At 35.9% G+C, this 16,448-nt stretch overlaps 1 pseudogene; it reads right to left on the minus strand.

Moving 5' to 3' along the window:
- Window positions 1-10,648: 10,648 nt before the first annotated feature.
- Window positions 10,649-15,984, minus strand: LOC105547803 (annotated as a pseudogene).
- Window positions 15,985-16,448: the final 464 nt, after the last annotated feature.

Raw genomic sequence — 16,448 nt, forward strand, 5'->3', positions numbered from 1 at the left:
CCAGCTCTAAATCTATATGACCAACGATGACAGTCTCTACCTCCCCAACCTCTGTACTTCTTAGAACAAAGTCTAAAGAAAAGTAGCCTATAGGTCCACCTTGAATAATGTATACAGCTCTTATCCCAGCTGTGATACAAGCAAGACCACACAGAATCTTCATTTCAGAAGGCGATGAGGGTAAAGGTAGATTCACTTAGAAGGAAGTGTGGGCAAGAAGGGAAAGACAGTGTTTGTTAGTTTGGTCTTAAATATTTCACTCTTTTGTGCTTTGTAGGTGGGAGCATGTTGTTGGATGTGGTGATGTGGCCACATCTCTTCTTTATCGGTATTGTTCCTCACGCGAAGCTCCCACTTATGGTTCTAAAGAGTTCCATGTCTGACTTCTGACACATACTGTATTGTGTCATTTGACATAGCTGCCCTCTCCTATCTCTATAGTCACTGATTTAATTCTATCCCTTGTTTCTAACTGTATTACCATGAGCGCTCCATGAGTGATTGCCTTGCCTTCAATTTTTCTTGACTCTAGTTCTTTCTGTTCTTCCTTCATATTGCTACCAAAGTGATATTTCCAGGACGTCAATCAAATTATGTCATTTTTTTCATTTTAATAATAACTTTTACAGAGGTCTAAGAGAATGTGGCAAAAGAGGCCAAGAGACAATTGCATGTGATTATTAAGCATTGCATGCCTGTATCCAAATACTTCATGTACCCCATAAATATATATACCTATGTATCCACAAAAATAAAAAGTGAACAATTAAACATAGCTATTTATTCTCTTCTACACTTTCCTAATGAGGCTACTTGCATTCCTTTTTGTGCATATTCTCTTGCTACTCTGTGCATATAAACAATGTGCACTTTTTTTTTTTTTTTTTTTGACTTGGGGACTTGCTATGTCATCCAGACTGGAGTACAGTGACATGATCATGGCTCACTGCAGTGTTGACCTCCCAGTCTCAAGCAGTCCTCCCACCCCAGCCTCTCACGTAGCTGAGATTACAGGTGCACCCCACCATGCCTGGCTATTATTTTTTTTGTAGAGACAGGATCTTGCTGTGTTGATCAGGCTGGTCTTAAACTCCTGGCCTCAAGTGATTCTCCCACCTCGGCCTCACAAAACACTTGTATTAAAGGTGTGAGCCACTGCACCCCACCACATATGCACTTGTAAACGCAAAATTTCCCCCCATCTTCCTCTTCATCTGGACAATGGCTACTTAATCTCAAAATCTAATTCTTATTTGATTTTCTTAGAAAAAAATCCTTGCTAGTTTCTCCTTAACACTAATTCCCCTCAGCTTTGCCCCACCCTATCCTAAAATCAATTCCAAAAATCAGTTTTGGGGATTGACAGTTAGGAATCTTTGGAAAGCTAGCACTATTTATTATTGTTAGTATCATTCTAATATATTTTTACTATTATGGTCTTTTGACATTTATAGGGTACTCTTTATAACATACTGTATTATCTTGCTTATCTTTGATTCAGTCAAACACAGACTTTATTTGGGAAAACCCCATTTCTAATATAAATACTAGCACTAAATTATTGTATAGAGTACCATTAATAATTAATTTGTCCATATTTTCTTTGTTTTCACAATGAAAGAAATGCTAGGAATGCTAAGCAAATATTTAGTTTTTATTTTGCTGGCAAGTGGTTTAAATTGATTTGGTTTTGTTAATGTCAGAATTCAACAGCACATTTGTTAAGGGTGAATTTAGAGCTTCAGAAGTCAGGGAAAGAAACCCCACAAATTATGACAAAAAAAATGTTTTAAATGATTTTCTTAGTCCTTTACAGATCTTTCTTCATGCAGTCCTTCCTTCTTTTAAAAGAGAAAATTCAGTAAGAGAACACATCCAACAGTAAATAATCCAGTGTGTGCACCTTCAGGGTCTTGTGCATGTAATAGAACATCTTGCCATGGTAAAGCGGCTCCTTCAGAACATACTGCAAAAACATTAAGCCTTTTTATTGCATTACATAGATCCAGATTGTGTAGAAAGCTCAGCTTTAAAGTAGTTCTTCTCTCCTTAAATCCCATTTTCCTCTCTTGGTACCAGAAACTGTGTTCATAACCCTGGTTAAAACATCTGATATTCAGTGGGAAATTCTCCCCTCATTTACGGTTTCTTGTCATCAAGATTGTCTCTGGTGAGGCCTGCATGTGTCTCCTTCAGTCTTAGGGCATTGGAAAGTTCCTAACCATACCTGGGCAAAACAGGCCAGAAATGTTCCAGGTCTGAACAATGATCCTTGTCCTGCCCTCAGTCACCAAGACATACCCCATTCAACTGGCCTTAGGAGGATGGGATTTCAAAGCTGCCATGGCCACAGTAGAACACAGGACCCCACACACCATGATTTGTGATCATTTTCTTCTCTACAAATGCCAGTTGACTCATCAATTTTTTTCCCAGTGACTTTAGAGTCACACAAAGCTTCCTAAATTCAGTTACTCTAGAATAGTAATAGCTAATATTTATTGAGTGCTGACTATGTACTAGGCACTGTGTCCAACATTTTACATAGATTGTCATCTTTGATCTTCACAACAAATCTTTTTTTTAAATAAGAGCTTTAATGAGGTATAATTACATACCACAAGATTCACCATTTTAAAGTGTAGAATTCAATGGTTTTTATTTACAGAGTTCTGCAACCATCATCACCATGTAATTTTTTTTTTAGTTTAATGATTATCTTGTTTTACTATTTAAATTACAATATGCAAGTTGTAGCTTTTCCTTTTTAAAATTAATTAATTAATTTTCTATTGCCATTTAATAGCTGTACATATTTTTGTGGTACAAGCGATAATTTGATACATTCATATAATCAAATTAGGGTAATTGGGATATCCATCACATTAAATATTTAGCTTTTCTTTGTGCTAGAAACATTTAAATTATTCTCTTCTAGCTATTTTGAAATGTATGATAGATTAGTGTTGACTACAGTCACTTTACTGATCTATTGAACACCAAGTCTTTTTTCTTCAATCTAACTGTGTATTTGTAACCAATTAATCAATCTCTCTTTATTCTCTCCTCTCCCACCCTTCCTGGCTTCTGGTAGCCACCAATTTACTCTCTATCTTCATGAGAATCTACTCTCCATCTTCATGAGATCCACCTTTTCAGTTCCGGCATGAGTGATTACATGCAATATTTGATTAAACATGCAATAATTATTTTTTCTGTGCTTGGCTTATTTCACTTAATATAATGGCCTCAAGTTTTGTTGTAAGTTATTTGAGGAATCTCCAAACTGCTTTCCGCAGAGGCTGAACTAATTTACATTCCCACCAACAGTGTATAAGCCTTCCCTTTTCTCTACAGCGTGGCCAACATCTGTTGCTTTTTCACTTTTTAATAGTAGCCGTTCAGACTGGTGTTAGATGGTATCTCATTGTGGTTTTGATTTGCATTTCTCTGATGATTAACAGCATGGTACTTGTCCACAAACAAACACATAGACCAATGGAACCCATTAGAAAGCTCAGAAATAAAGCTACACACCTACAATCATCTGATGTTCAACAAGGCTGGAAAACATAAGCCACAGAGAAAGGACTCCCTATTCAATAAATGGTGCTGGGATAACTGGAAAGCCACGTGCAGAAGAACGAAACTAGACCCTTACCTTTCACCACATACAAAAATTAATGCAAGACGAATTAAAGATTTAAATGTAAGATCTCAAACTATAAAAATTTTAAAGGAAAACCTAGGAAATACCCTTCCCAAAATTGGCCTTGGCAAAGAATTTGTGACCAAGTACCAAAAAGAAATTGCAACAAAGCCAAAAATTAACAAGTGGGACCTAATTAAACTAAAGAGCTTATGCACAGCAAAAGAAACCATCAACAGAGTAAATAGACAACCTACAGAATGGGAGAAAATATTCACAAACTATCCATCTGAGAGGAACCTAATATCCAAAATATATAAGGAACTTAAACTAACAAGCAAAAAAGAAATAATCCCACTAAGAAGTGGGCAAAGGCATAAATAGAGACTTCCAAAAGAAGACATATAAGCAGCCAACAAAAATGTGAAAAAAAGTTCATCTATGTCTTTTAATTGGAGAATTTAGTTCATTTACATTCAGTGTCATTATTGATAAGTAAGGACTTAGTACTGCCATTTTTAATACTGCCATTTGTTTTTCTGGTTTTCTGGTTGCTTTATAACTCCTTTCTTCTTTTCTTCCTTTCTTACTGTCATCCCTTGTGGCTATGTAATTTTCTTAGTTGTAGTATGTCTTAATTTGTTCCTTTTTATTTTTTAGTGTATCCATTACAGGTTTTTGCATTGTAGTTACCATAGGGTTACATAAAACATCTTATAATAAATTATTTAAAGAGATAAAAACTTAGATTACAAAAAAGATTAAAAGCAAACAAAAAAAGAAAAAAACAAACAAAATGAAACCACCATACACTTTAACTCCATCTCCCCCACATTTTGACTTGTGTTTGTCTCAATTTACATAATTTTAGATTGCCTATCTCTGAACAGGTTGCTGTCTGGTGATAATCTCAGTGTTGTATATATATATATATTCTGGTTTTCTGTGTTAGAGAGTGAATCCAGCTGTGTCTACACTGCCATTTTGGAAGTATAAATCTCCTAATTTAGAATGCTTTCATCACCCTTAAAAGAAACACCAAGTCCATTACTTGTCACTCCCATTCTCTTTTTCCCCCGAGCTGTGACAACCATTAACTTTTCTGTTCCTATACATTTTTTCATTCTGGCCATTTTGTATAAAAAGAATCATACAATAGATGACTTTTTGTGACTGACTTCTTTCACTTAACATAGTCTTTTCAAGTTTTTTTTTTTTTAATGTTGTGACATGAATCATACTTATTTTTCATCTGGCTCCTCAGTAGCTTCTCAGGAAGCCCAATCCCATAGTGTAATGTATAGTATTTCATCCAACTTTAAGAGCAGAGAGCAATTCAATGAAGGCAAGTAGTCAACTAAGACAGAGATAGAAGGCAGTCAATAAAATCTGAAAAACCACACAAAGTTTGTGTCCAAACCATAGCGAGATTGAAGTTGCTTAATTAAAGTTTATTTTTTAACTGAAGATGTGTTACATGTTCAGTACGAAAAATATAGAATATATAAGGAAACAAGAAGAAGAACATTTAAATGACCTGTACACTTCTTCTCTCTTGTAACTCACTTCACCTTTTTGTTTACAGTTTACAGTAGTCCTCCATTACCTACAATTTTGCTTTCTAAGGTTTCAGTTACCTCTGGTCAACTGTGGCTTGAAAATAGGTGAGTACAGTGCAATAAGATATTGAGAGAGAGAGGGAGAGAGAGAACCTTCACATAAATTTTACTACAGTATATTTTATTGTGCCTAATTTATAAATTAAATTTTATAATGAGCAGGTATGTATAGAAAAAAATAGTGTCTACAGGATTTGCTACTATTTAAGATTTTGGACATTCACTGGGGGTCTTGGAACACATTCCTAGTGGATAAGGGGGGACAACTGTATTTTCTTCTACATGCATACATATACGTTTTTACAATATATACACATTTATTACTTATAATGACATTATGCTATACCCAATTTTAATTGTTTCCCTTTTTTTAACTATACCATAGAGTTCTTAATGTATTCAGTATTATTTTACCACCTAATTTTTACTAGTAAGATGGTACTATAAGAATGTGCCATATTTTTTGATAAATCTTCCATTTCATGGTACATATCTAGTGGTGTGGTGAACATTCTCATTCCTCTATTTATAAAGACTTCAGTAATCTAGGTTTTCAGCTGAATTTCCTGGAAGTGGGTTCGTGCTATACAGTATGACACCTTTTAATTCTTTTAATCCCTGTTGCCAGATTATATCTTAGAAAAATGTTGCTAATTAATGTTCCAATTAACAATTAATAAGAGGGCCTATTTTTATGCACCAACCCTAAATATTGTTATTAGAAAGTCTGTTGTAAGTTGGTTGATGAAAAACGTATCTTATTGCAATTTTAAAGTTGCATTTATTGATTACTAGAGAGGATGAGTATTTTATATACATTTCTAGACAATTTGTTATTCTTGTGTGAATTGCCTATTTGTGTTCTTCATAATAATTTTAATTGATGAAGATTATTGGTACTTTGAGGGCAGAAATACATCTCATTTTTGCTGGAGCCTGTTTTCATCAGTGTTGCACCCTGGATCTAGCCCATGCTAGAACCTAAAAGTATTTGTAGAATGAAAGAATGAATGATAATCCACTATTATATTTTTACTGGTTATTAATAGAAGGGAATCAAATTAATGTTGCATACATTTATTTAGTGAGCAATGAATGCCATTTTCTCCACAAAAAAGTTTTTCTCTGAAGAAAATTTAACTTCTTTTCAACAATAACACCATTTATAGCCTGAATGGATAAATACAAGATTGGACAGATTTGGCTATTTTCATGTTTGTTTTTTTTTCTTTTTTCTCAGCAACTGTCAGATTTTCTATTCTTGCTAGCTATTTTGGAATACTAGGACTCAAATAGGGATTTGTTACCTCATTTCATTATAGAAAACGAAAGCACCAAAATAAAACATCTCAAATACTCATCATTTCTGCGAATATTCTACAAATTTGTGCCTTCTCTGGACTGCGTTCCACAACTGAGACAATACTCAAACTTTTTTGAGCTTAATTGTACTTAAACTGACCTGCTTTTTTTTTTTTCCAGAATATTTTGTTTTCAGCAGAAGTTCTATTTTCATTGAATCTAGGGATATGAAAGTGACATATAGATGTAGAGTCTTTCACACCGTTGCACTTGCATATATATGTGAGTAGGTGTATGTATACACACAAACATACATATATTTCTTTTGGGCAAATTATTTTTCTTGTTAACTTTTCTTAAAATCCTGTTACGAAGAGAAAATAGAAGCCACAATTTTTTGAGGCAGCTCCTGGTGTCATACATACAAACATATTCTGTGATCTGCATTGTATAAAAAACCCTTGTTTACCCTGCACCCCACTTCAGTTTCTGTTCAACTCCGCTCCTTCTAAAAGAAAACTGATCTCCATTGATCACCCTTACTTCCTGTTTTCTTCTCAAACTATTCCAAGTGGGCTTTGGTTTTGGCATTGCTGTAGAAGCAGGTTTTCTAGATCTCCTACTTCTTCCTTTCCAGAGCAAGCGTGGAGCTAGTAACACTTTTCCAGTGTTCCCAACCTCTCCTGGGACTCTCTAGAGCTGGGAGCAGGCAGAATTAGCAGGCCAGGTCACATTGGTCAGGCACATTTGAACCCACTAACCAAAAATTCATCACCAGCCTGGCCAACATGGTGAAACCTTGTCTCTACTGAAAATACAAAAATTAGCTGGGTGTGGTGGCGGGCACCTGTAATCCCAGCTACTCAGGAGGTGGAGGCAGGAGAATCGCTTGAATTCTGGAGGCTGAGGTTGCAGCGAGCTGAGATTGTGCCACTGCACTCCAGCCTGGGCAACAGAACAAGACTGTCTCAACGGCCCCCAACCCCCACAATAACAACAAAAAATCGTAATGTAGACATAGCTGTGGACTCTTGATTTCCATAGTGGAATTTGAGAAAGTGCTCCTGGTATTTAGTGAGCAGGGGCCAGGGATGCTAAACCATTTGCAATATATAGGACAGCTTCACCAAAAAGGAGTTATCCTGCACTGTTATCAGTTATACCCTCCTTGAAAAACACTTATCTAGAGGAAGAAACTAATTCCCTAGTAACAAAAGTTGAGATTGCAGAAATCAGAAGACTGGACAGAGTTAAAGGGGAAAAGCAGATATTATGGCCAGGAAAGACAACTGGGAAAATAGTATATACCCAAATCTAACTATACTTAAAAAAGGAATTAGAAAAGGGGAAGATGCTTTGTCGTTATTAGATCAGAAACTGTGGCAGAGGTCCAAAGAAATCTTAGGTAGAAAGAGAGGGGAAGATATGAGAGAGCAGACTGAATTGTCTATAGACCCTGCTGAGAAGCAGAATCCAAGAAAACTGTTGAGAGGTGGCTCTTAAAGCTGAATGTGAAAAATTCATAATATAGAAAATTGGGAACCCACTATCTTAAGGACTGAGACTGCTATTTTGAGTAGTTACAAAGATTCTGGACAGATTATAGAGAAGAGTAGGAAGATCAGTAGAAAATACTGGAAGAATTACAAGGGAAGTATCAATACGATGGTTTTGGGTGAACTTCATGCTGGATAAGTAAATGGAATAGACTTCTAAGGGAAGATGCAGCAATAATGAGGCATATTATGGGGGAACCAGGCAGGAATAAAAGAGAATGAGTCCAGTTTGATGGGGAACAATCACTTGAGTGGGATTGTTCTACTCAGAGAGGAGAATGTAAACAAACTGTTTGAACTCTGCATTCAGATTGGGTCTCTGAAATCTAAAGCTATAGCCATGACCAGAGTCTATGCAAAATAACAAACCCAGAATTAACCTGAAGCCGTGTGTTGGGAGTAATTCTTACAAGATTATGGATATATGCTTCATGGATTCACAAGCCTATTCCCTCCACAGCACCACCTTGGCCTTGAATGATGAACAAGATAAATAGAATGTTAGGCAGCTTATCTACATTGTCTCCTATGTCTGGCACACACATTTAAAGCTAGGAGCTTGCATACACTAAAGCTCCCACAGAACTTGGCATCAGTTAATAATCCTGGACTGCAAGCCTGACTGCAAAACACAGAAAAACTAAAAAATAAGTTTAAATCCCTAACATCTAGAAGGCCTGTATAAAACGAGGCTATTGTGGTCAACTTCTGCATTTGCCCCCTCTCCCCACGTTCCTCTCCCCGGCACATAGGCTGGTGCCTGCAGTCCTTGTCTGTGTAACAGCTACTTACCTCTGCATAATACTAGCATAAGCAGACATGAAATGAACAAGGTCAAAATCCCAAATGACCTACAGTTTAAGGTCATTCACTCAGACCACAGCAGGTAAACACCAAACTCACATGGCATAAAACAGGTCACTGCCAGTCTCTAAATTTAAAACCAAAACCAAATTGTACCACAAAATCTTAAATTCCTCATATGGCTTAAACATTTTCATGGGCAATTTACTCCCCAAATTTCATTTATCTTTGCAATGTTCCTAACCGATGCACCAGATGTCTAGTATATACACATGGTCCCAGGTATGTATCTCCCTGCTGTAGTTTCCTCTGGTTTTCATCTATTCTTTTAAACATGGCTCTTCTGATCTCCATCTCAGGAACTGTTTTTGATTCCTGAAAAAAGAGAGTTGAAACACTGGGCTATTTTGACAACTTACATAGGATCCTCAAATTCTAGAACCCCCATTGTTAACAGTACTTTTCTAAATAAAGCCGTAAATAAGTAAAGCCAAATATTACGTATATAATTTGAAAGAAAATCATATAGAAAGAATACCTGTAATTCTATCATATAGAGATAATAGTCAATAACCTTTTATTTTCTTTAGAGAGGTATAGACACATTATGTACATGTGTGTATGTATATACATGTATTTTATAAAACTGTAATAGTTGACAATAGCGTGTATTGACATTTTCCAGTTTTAAAATAAGAATATATTATTATGGTGTAAAATTTGTTAACAACCTGATGTTATTCATATGATATTTTCCCTTATTAGATATTTAGGTTGTTTCCTTTTTAAAACTATTATTATAAACAACTCTTTAACATTATTTTTAAATCGAGAGGACAGTTAGTTCCACCCGTAGATATTTTTTTCTACCCTCAAATTGTTAATTGTATTGTATTGAATAACCAATCCATCATATATGCACTGATTTGAAATATCTTTATCATGTACTAAATTCATATTTGTGTCTGGAATTTTAATCAGATTAGTGTTGCAATAAATTCATAGTCACTGATTTCAGCCAAGTCCTTATTACTTATTTGTATATCTTCATGCTTGGCTTCCACTTTTATTCTCCTCAGGTATTAGTTTGGAACTTCACTATAGTCAATGCTCCCTTTTAATCTTGGTGCTAGTCTCTTTGTCATCAGTAAGATAAAGGCCACAAGTGTGATCTCTGCAACACCTTTGTATTCATTTCCTAAGGCTGCCATAACCAAGTACCACAACCTTGGGGGCTATGAAAATGGAAATTTATGCTGTCACAGTTCTAGGGGTTAGAAGTTTGAAATCAAGGTATGAGCAGGGCCATGCTCCTTCTAAACCTCGTAGAGGATAATTCTGTCTTGCCTCTTCCTAGCTTCTGGAAGCTCTTGGCAATACATGGTCATTCTTTAGCTTGCAAATGCAGCACTCCAATCTCTGTCTCAGTTGTCATGGCCATCATCCCTCATGTGTCTTCACATTGTCTTCCTTGTGTGTGTGTGTGTGTGTGTCCAAATTTCCCTCTTTTATAAAGATTGCAGTTGTATTGGATTAGGGGCCCACCATAGTCCAGTATGATATCATCTTTACTAATTACATCTGAAACAGCCTTATTTCTGAATAAGGTCACATTCTGAGGGAGTGGGGTTAGGACTTGAACATATATTTTGGGGGAACACAATTCAACCCATAGAAATCTCTCCTCCAACCACACACCACCCACATTCGCTCTCATTTCACTCTCCTCTTGTATCGAAGGATGATGGCTTCTTTCTGTTCAGGTTAATTTCATGTTTTTGTTCTTTATTCCAACGGCTTCTATGTGTTCTGAGACTTTGCTCTATCAACGAACCACTCTTTTTGGCATTTTCATCTTCTACCTTTCCATTAAAAACTCCCCTGCGTTCCGACAACACATCACTCTCATGTCCCTTTCTTATCCCTCTCCTATTCAAGATACGAAGTTATCCCTTCCTTGAACTTGAACCCCGGTTTAGTCATAATTACATCTTTCTCTTATTCTTTATATATTAGGTCTCTTCACTTCTATCAAGGGCATTAGCTGCTTAGGGTTTTCATAAAGAATTGCCACTGTTGTCCTTTGACATGAATCATTGCGTGTAGAGGACAATTAAAGAAAATCAAGACTGAGTTAAGATGTAAATATTGATACATTTTGATTTGATTTTTATATATGGTGAGACATAGAGTCTAGTTTTATTCTTCTACATATGGTTATCCAGTTTTCTCAGCATCATTTATAGAAGAGACTGCTCTCTCTTTATTGTATTTTCTTGGTATTTTCATCCAAAATGGGTTGGCTGTAAGTGTGTGGATTGGTATCTGGGCTCTCTCTTCTGTTCCATTGTTTTTATGCAGTACCAGCTGATTTGTTGTCAGGTAGCGTGATGCCTCCAGTTTTGTTCTTTTTGTTCAAAATTTCTTTGGCTATTTGGGGTCTTTTGGGGTTTCATATTAATTTTAGTATGTTTTTTCTATTTCTGTGAGGAATGTCATTGGTATTTTCACAGGGATTACACTGAATCTGTAAATTGCTTTGGGTAGTACGGTCATTTTAACAATATCGATTCTTCCAATCCATGGGCATAGAATATATTTTTATTTAAAAATAAAGATACTACTAGACAAAAAATACTATAAAGCTACTAGAACAAAACACTGGAGAAATCCTCCAGTACATTGATCTGGGCAAAGATATTTTGAGTAAGCCTCAAAAGCACAGGAAATAAAATCAAAACTAGATAAATGGGATTACATAAAGCTCAAAAGCTTCTGCACAACAAAGAAAACAATCAAAAATTGCATAGACAACCTACAGAATGAGAGAAAATATTTGCAAACTATCCATCTGACAAAGAGTTAATAACCAGAATATATAAGGAACTCAAACAACTCAATAGTAAAAAACTAAATAATTGATTAAAAAATGGGCAAAAGATCTGAACAGACATTTCTCAAAAGAAGACATACAAATGGCTAACAGATATATGAAGAAATGGTCACCACCACTAATTATCAGAGAACTGCAAATCAAAACCACAATGAGATATCATCTCACTCCAGTTAGAATGGCTTTTACAAAAAAGACAGAGAATAACAGATGCTGGTGAGAATGTAGAGAAAGGGGAACCCTTGTACACCATTAGTGGGAATGTTAATTAGTACCTCTTTTTTCAAAAAGACACCTGTACTTGTATGTTTCTTGCAGCACTATTCACAATAGCAAAGTCATGGAATCAACCTAAATGTCCATCAATGGTAGACTGGGTAAAGAAAATGTGGTATATATACACCATGGAATATTACACAGCCGCCAAAATGAAATTATGTCCTTTGTAGCAACATAGATGCAGCTGGAGGCCACCATCTTTTAAAAACGTAACTAGTGAGATGGCTGCTGATGCTGCGAAAAGTGCTGCTATGATTATCATCCTGATTCCAACAGGAATAGTTTGGTTGAGACCAGTAAGGGTTGAAATTCAACCACAATTGAGCCGGTTATGAAATCCTACAGCCTGGAATGCATGTACAGCAAACTAACAAATATAGATGAAGAAGAATACAAAGAATCTGAATGAACTATCACTCCTGAAAGCTCCGTAAAGTGATCTGTACCAACAGACAAATGAACAAGGAGTAAAAAGCAAGAACCACGGGATACTCAATCCAAAATCAACCACTCTTATGAAATCAACACAAAACCGAGACAAGCATCTGAAGATATTGAGAAACAGTGTTACAGCATGGAACATCCAGAAGTAGTATATAAGCTTTACTGTCTTTTGGAATTCTATAGGAATGTCACAGAAAAATCCTGATAGAAACAAGGTTCTATAGGAAAATTGCTAAGAAGAAGTGGCCAATTATTTTTTCTACCATGTTGAGTGAGGTTTTGCATTTCTCATTCCCAATGATTGAATTATGCATCTTTTCTTTCTACTTCTTCTTGGTGTTTAAGAAGTTCAGCTTGGGCCAACACATTTTTTTTTTTTTTTTTTTTTGCAATCAGTGTATAAACTGGATGTTTCTCTGTTGTTTCATTATTGCTGGTTGTATATTGGGTACGTTAGGCATCCTCACACTGCCTCGTGGAGGTCTGAAGGGATTGTTGAGATCTGGTTCAAAAGAAAGGAAATCAATATGTCCAAGAGATGTCTGCACCCCCATGTTTACTACAGCACTATTTACAATACCCAAAATATAGAATAAATCTAAGTGCACATCAATGGATAAATGAATAAGTAAAATGTGATATATACACAATATTATCCATCCATAAAAAGAATAAAATCCTGTTATTTGTAGCAACATGAATGGAAGTGAAGGACATTATGTTAAATGAAATACACCAAGCACAGAAAGACAAATATAGGATGTTCCCACTCACATGTGTGAGCTAAAAAGGTGGAGCTCATGAAGTTAGATAGATTTCCAGAGGCCAGGAAGGGTGGGAAAGGAGGGAATAAAGAGAGATTATTAATTGGGTACAATTATACAGTTACTAATAGATAAAAGAAATAAGACCTGGTGTTTGATAGATCAGTAGGGTGACTATAGTTAACATTAGTCTGTTAAACATTTCAAAATAGCTAGAAGAGAATAATTTGAATGTTTCTAGCATAAAGAAAAGTTAAACATTTAATGTGATGGATATCCTAATTACCCTGATTTGATTATATGTATGTATCAGATTATCACATGTACCCTGAAAATATGTACATCAATTATGTCTCAATAAAAATAATTTTTAAAAATATGTAAATGTTGGATAGTTGGCTCAAATCCTTCCTGAGTATTTTCACCATGAACCTGACAGCGTTAGGTTAATATTCATGAATCAGGAGAATCATGATGGTGTGCCCCGGATGCTTGGAATGTCCTTAAATTGTGGTAACATAGAATTTTAGATACATTACGTTATAAATAATTATTTTGTCACACTAACCTTAAGCTAACAAAGATTTGAGAACTGGATTAAGTTATCTTTCTATCCCCAGGACCTAGCAGAGTTTGGAATCTATTAGGTGACCAATAAATATTTTTTGATGAACAGAATCATGGATAAGCAAATGATGTCTATTCTGAGATAGCTGGTGTTACAAGATGATTTGTCCATATGAAGATCTGTTTTACACATTCATTTCATTAATGCAGTACTTTAACCAGGAAACAGGCCATTCAAGGTAAAGGTTACATAATACAAAAGAAAATGGAATTTTCCAACCAGATATTCTGTGAAGCATTGTTCATATATTATAGGAGGTAAAAATAAATTACTTTTAAAAAAAAGTGCTTGTGTGCAAATAAGTTTGGGAAGGACTGAGCTTTTTTGCTTCTTATTTATTTAGGTCTTTCACATCTTTATTATTTTATTAATATTATTTTTAAATTGATAGATAAAATGGTGTATATTTATGGTGTACAATATACATATGTTGTGGAATGACTAAATCTAGCTAGGAAGGTTTTTCTCTCAGTGCAGAAATTCTTAGAACTCACAAATTATTTAGATTTGCATTTGGCTGCATGTGACAGAAATCTGATTGCACAGATATAAACAAGTAGGAGTTTATTTTTCTTATGTAGAAAAACAAATGCAGACACAGGCATCAGAGTGGAACGTCAGTTCCAGGATGCCTCCAGTGTGCAGTCTCCTTTCTGAATTCTCCTGCAGCCTCCCTGGAAGAGTGTGGGGTTTTCTTTCTCATGCTCACACGGTGGCTGCTGCACTTCTAGGCAGGAAACATAGGAAAGACTCAGGGGCAGAAGGTGGAAAACAGGAAATATGTCCCTTTATTTCTGGAAAGAGATATATTTTTCTCAGTTGTCCACTTAGTTACCTTGTGCTTATGTCTCACTGCCAGGAAATAATAGGTCATGCAGCTATCCCTAGCTGTAAGTGTGTCTGGAATAAGGAGTATTTTTAATTGATGCATTGCTGCCCTAAAGCAAAATCAAGGATCTGTTAGTTAAGAGAGGAAGAGGGAATGGGTATTGGTCTGGCAACCAACAGTGCATAAAACTAAGGTGTATTGTGACTTCCCAAAAGGGGGAATATAGTCATATGTGTTATTTCTTCACTCTGTTTTTCAAGATTTCCTTTGAGAAGGCTTTACAGGTATTCTGGCAAGAACATAATTAACATCATGACCGGAAGGTGGCCTGTCACTGATTTTAATCTTCCCAGCATATAATTCTGTCCTCTCTTAGGTAAATAATCAGAGACATTAGCTTTTTTCAGACTGCATTTCTGAAGAAAATGGGCCTTACATTTCTTAGGTTACAATACTCTAGGCAGGTCTAGGTCAACTGATAAGGATGCTGCCCTATCAGGGAAAGATCTCAAGCAAGAACACATAAGGATCTATTTAAAGCAAACAAACAAACCCTAAGTAGAGCTGATCTCTGCTCTGTCCAACTTCTTAATTCTCACAGTGAACGAAGTATACTGGAAAAATTATCCACCAAGATAGTTTTTGTTTAACTGAGGTGGATTGATGGTAGCAATGGTCTTGATTTGTTTACTCCTTCCATGAAAGACACTGAGTCTATACTAGCCTTGGCATAGATCGTGTGTGGAACCAACAGTGTGCCAGTTCTGAGCCCAGGTCTTTAGAGGCCCTGTGTGTTTCTTCTTGTTGCCTCTTGCTCCTCTCCCTTTGCCATGAGAATAAGGATGGATGAACCTGCTGGTGAGCAGCCATGTGGAATACAGCAAGATGGCATAGGCTTGTGAGCAAGTTCATCCAGGATTGACTATTTAATTGCCCTACAGCTAGCAATAGACACATAAGTAAGTCTTGATGAGCTCAGCTTCCATCAACAAAATGCTTAGTCAACCTAAACACTTGTGAGTAACAAAAGTTTATTGCTATATGCCAGGGAGATTTTGTGTTTTCTGTCATGGTTGTTACACGGCATTACTGTGGTAACAGAGAACTGATACACTAACCCAGCAGAGAAGGGATGTTGAACAAGTTGTGAATAAATTGGAGTGTCTGGAACACTATTACTTACCTAAAGCCCCTGCTATTGTGTCTCTTCTCTGCATTTCTTGCCTCAACTTGTTTTGAAAATTGCATCCTAACTTGTATATGGATCTCCTGAATATTCTTTGCTCTTTAGTATTACCTTTACCATATCTTTTGAATGTTGTAGGCAACATTACTCTTTTAAAAATAACTTTTATTTTAAAAAATGAATATTTTAAAATCATGTAGTAAGTACTTCTGTCCCACCATACAGAATGAGTAGTTCTTAACATTTTGTTACATTTGCTTCAGGTCTCCTTTTTTTTATGACAGCATACTCCTACGTGTAAAGTTGTGACCCTCTGATCTCCCAACTCCCAGATCTCATAACCCTTCTCATTCCTGGGGTCAGCCATTTCACAGATTTAGTGTAAATCCTGCCAATGCTTTATAAAAATACATTAACATACTATGTTTATAAATAGTTATTTTAAAATGTAGGTTTTATTATTATTTGGGTATGGTGAGGCCAACAGATCAGGAC

This window comes from Mandrillus leucophaeus, unplaced genomic scaffold (genome assembly GCF_000951045.1).
Source record: "Mandrillus leucophaeus isolate KB7577 unplaced genomic scaffold, Mleu.le_1.0 Scaffold397, whole genome shotgun sequence".
NCBI classification, from domain to species: domain Eukaryota; kingdom Metazoa; phylum Chordata; class Mammalia; order Primates; family Cercopithecidae; genus Mandrillus; species Mandrillus leucophaeus.